This window comes from Nyctereutes procyonoides, unplaced genomic scaffold, assembly GCF_905146905.1.
Source record: "Nyctereutes procyonoides isolate TBG_1078 unplaced genomic scaffold, NYPRO_anot_genome, whole genome shotgun sequence".
Classification (NCBI taxonomy): domain Eukaryota; kingdom Metazoa; phylum Chordata; class Mammalia; order Carnivora; family Canidae; genus Nyctereutes; species Nyctereutes procyonoides.
This window is the reverse complement of record NW_026575048.1, coordinates 29,426,769-29,431,029: the sequence shown is the minus strand read 5'-3', so window position 1 is coordinate 29,431,029 and position 4,261 is coordinate 29,426,769.

Genomic DNA, 4,261 nt, shown 5'->3' with positions numbered 1-4,261 from the left:
GCAAAGCTCCGCCCCCTGGCGTTGGCCCCGCCCCGTACCGTGATTACTTCTTAGCGCGCTCTTGGACTCCCAGCGATAAGAAAGACTGAGGACTACGTCCCCTAATTTAATCCTCACAAAACCCCTGTGTCATAATTGGTGCTATGAGTGTCTCATTTTACAGAGAAGGCAGGAGTTTTACCCTGCCCACAGTCACAGAGCTGGCAAGAGACAAAATTGGATTTGAACTTAGGACGCTGACTCGAAAACCCTGCGCTCAATTATGTTTCTGCACTCTGCAAAGTGTGATAGTCTCCAAGAATCAGCAATATGGTCATGACCTGGGAATTTGGAATTTGTTAGAAATGCAGACCTGCTTCACTAGGCAGGGGTAACTAACCTGCCCCAGCCCTAACCCTAGAATGCAAATGCTCAAGCTCCCCAGCTCGGAAGTCCTGTTCATCCTCCTCCCAGAGTCTCCAGCACGCAGCCCAAAGGCTCTTTTGGGGGGCTATACATTCCCAGTGTGATTCTGATTTGCTAACTCTAGCAAAGGGATGCAAGTGGCCAGAAAGAAGTTCCCCTTGCTTGGTCATCCCCATGGCACAGAAGTTGGCCAAAAAGTCCTAGTCTGCTGTAGTGTTCATAAGAGCAAGGGCAGCAGGGATCTCTTCATTAGTAAGTACCTGGGAAGTCTGCTCTCCATTCTACCACAGAAAGAGAGCAACTGCTCTGGGATCCTCAAAATAAAGCTCTTTCAATCACCTGACTAGAGTTTGCAGAGATAGATGACCCATTGCTCCTACTGCCAAAAGGCACCTACTAGAAAAGAGAGGCCCAGGAACTTGGTGATGACCCAGCCTTCCCTTCAGATGGCCACAGGACACACAGCAATGGAAAACTGCAGCCTCTGGCAGCCCTGTCGCTGAGACAAGGGCAATGGGGGTAGGAATCCCGCTTGCCAGTTGCCTAGTGCTGGAGTGGAGTGGTTCTCCATCACCCCCAGCCTAGGATGCCAAAGTGTCAAGAGATAAACTGCCCTGGACCCCAAATGTTTCCAGCATCCACTAAGACTTCATTCCTGACTTCCTGGTGTTGAACTTCTAAAGAAGGAAGCCAGGGCAGCCCGGGTAGCTCAGCAGTTTAGCGCTGCCTTCAGCCCAGGGCCTGATCCTAAAGACCCTGGATCAAGTCCCACATCAGGCTCCTTGCATGGAGCCTGCTTCTCCCTCTGCCTGTGTCTCTGCCTCTCTCTCTCTCTCTCTCTCTCTCTCTCTCTCTGTGTGTATGTCTCTCATGAATAAATAAATAAATAAAATATTTTAAAAAATGAAGAATGAAGCCAGTTTTTTTAAGACTTTATTTATTCATGAGAGACACAGAGAGAGATAGAGGCAGGGACACAGGCAGAGGGAGAAGCAGGAGCCCAATGTGGGACTCGATCCCAGATCCCCAGATCATGCCCTGAGCCAAAGGCAGCTGAGCCACCCAGGTGTCCCGGGAAGCCAGGTTTTTTTTCTTTTTTTTTTTTTTTTAAAGATTTTATTTATTTACTCATAGAGACACAGAGAGAGAGAGGGGGCAGAGGAACAGGCAGAGGGAGAAGCAGGCTCCATGCAGGGAGCCCGATGTGGGACTCGATCCAGAGTCCCCAGGATCACACCCCAGGCTGCAGGCGGCGCTAAACCGCTGCGCCACCAGGGCTGCCCAGGAAGCCAGTTTTTAATAAACTTCTAAAATACCAGGAAATGAATATAAAAAATAGTGAAAGGGAATAAAGGGGAAAGGAGAAAAAAATGAGTGGGAAATATCAGAAAGGGAGACAGAACATGAGAGACTCCTAACTCTGGGAAAGAACGAGGGGTGGTAGAAAGAGAGGTGGGCAGGGGGTGGGGGTGGGTGACAGGCACTGAGGGGGGCACTTGATGCGATGAGCACTGGGTGTTATTCTGTATGTTGGCAAATTGAACACCAATAAAAAATACATACATACATACATACATACATACATACTAGGAAATTACGCCCTTTCCCTACACGTGGGATTCCAAGGTAAATTTCAATCCTGTACCACACTAGGAAACAGCACTTCTCTTGCTAAAGAAGAGGGGGGGGGGAATCACAACTTAATCCTGAAGGGGTACTCCACTACACAAAGAGGAGGATGGCATAGCAGGGGCCAATTTACCTGCCCCTAATAAACAGCCTTGGGCCAACTGGCACACAAGAGCCATATGCTGCTGCTGCAGCCACTCCTTTTTTTTTTTTTTTTTTTTTTAAGTGATTCATCAGTTGCATATAACACCCAGTGCTCATTCCATCAAGCACACTCCTTAATGCCCACACCCAGTTACCCCACTCCCCACTCATCTGCCCTCCAACAACCCTCAGTTTGTTTCCAAGAGCCATATGCTTCTTGATCCTTGCCTCCCTGCTTTACTATTCAGACTAGAGTTCAATCACCCTAGACATTTTTGGTCACCTGTTTTTTTTTTTTTTCTCACACTCCCTCTTTCTCTCTCAATCTCTTTCTCTCTCTTTTTAAAAGATTTTATTTACTTGAGAAAAGGAAAGCAAGGATAAGCAGGGGGAGCAGCAAAAAGAGAGAGAGAAGCAGTCTCCGCCCTGAGCAGGGAGCCCGATGTGGAGCTCTATTCCAGGACCCTGGGATCATGACCTGAGCTGAAGGCAGATGCTTAACCGACTGAGCCACCCAGGCATCACGCCCCTCTCTTTCCAGAATTCTCTCTCTCTCTCTGGTATAAGTCCATAGCCTGGAAAAAAAATGATAAGAAAAAAATTAAAAGGGAACAATGTCTTTCATCTCAAGGAAAGCAGCTTTAAACAAATGTCCTGTGTTGCCACCAGGAGCATGAGCCAAGTCAGGGCAGTGTCGTCTAAGAGGTCCCCCACCACTTATCTCAGGCCTGGATGGATCCAGAAACTAATTGGAAGCTGAGATTGCACAGAACATGAGGCCCACCTGCATTCAAAAGCACACCAGTGCAAATATATAATGTAGGTTATGGTGCGATCGTTCATGCGGTTTCCCTCTGCCGTGCATGTAGACAATTAAGAGTCAAGTGGGGGTTCTCTCTCCGTGTCCCTCATGAATAAATAAATAAATAATCTTTTTTAAAAAAAGAGTCAAGTGGGGGGCACCTGAATGGTTCAGTTGGTGGGGTGCAGGACTCGTGATATCAGGGTTGTGAGTTCGAGTGCCACACTGGGTGTAAGAATACTTTAAAAAATAAAATCGTAAAAAGAAATAAGAGTCAAGTTGCCAGAACCATAAGACTGAGAAGCTTGCCCTGAGCCTAGGGAGACTAAGGAAGAATCAGAGCTCAAGCATTACCAATTCCAAACAACACCCCCTCACCCCTGCCAATCCTCCTATAATTACAGGCATTAGTATCAAAACAAGATCCAGGCATATTGTCTTTTTTAACATTTTACTCACTAAGAAGCAAGCAAAAGACAACAGCAGCATTTGAATTAATGCCTTAAATTCTACCTTTCCCAGGAAAACAAAGGCTATAATGTAAGGGACAATCGCACTAAGCAGCTTGGCAGGGAGTCCAATCTTACTGTTTTTCTTTTTTGGGAGGGAGATTCTGAAATACACACCCTTCCCACCTACAGTGAATAGCATCCCATTGTTATGTAAGTAATAACATCTTCAAGGGGGAAGAGCTGTATGCAAATATAAAAATAGTAAGACAGATATTCCAATTTTACCTTTTTACAAACATTTAAAAAATACATTCTTACAAATATAACGAAACCCCAAAACCTACCTAACTAGGAACCCTCTCTGGTCAGTTCTTTCCGCTCTGCAAAATGGAGATTAAAAGCTGCTCTCCGGCATCTACCCAACTGCCTCAGTAAGACATGTTCTGTGGACATGCAAAATCTCCTCAACTTTGTGATGGAAAATTGTATGTCTGATTCGGTTAAATAACTATTTGTTAGATAGAAAATATCTGCAACCCTCTAGTAAGAGATTCTATTCTTACTTTCCTTGGGAGGATTGTCTCTAATGGTAATATAATCAACCTTGGGGTAATATTCCCTGATCCTCAGGCTGTTTTGCACCTGTGGTTTGCCTTTTGTCAGAGGTGGGCATGCAAAAAGGCAGGTGGAGGGAGGAGGGATGAGAATTAAATGATTTCTTTCTCATGTGAATGGGAGGAGCCCTTTAGTCCACCTCCTGAAAAACTCCATTAAAAGCCATCGCTGCCTCTGGACAACCACAGAACCCGTTCATCAGCGGGCAGCCAGC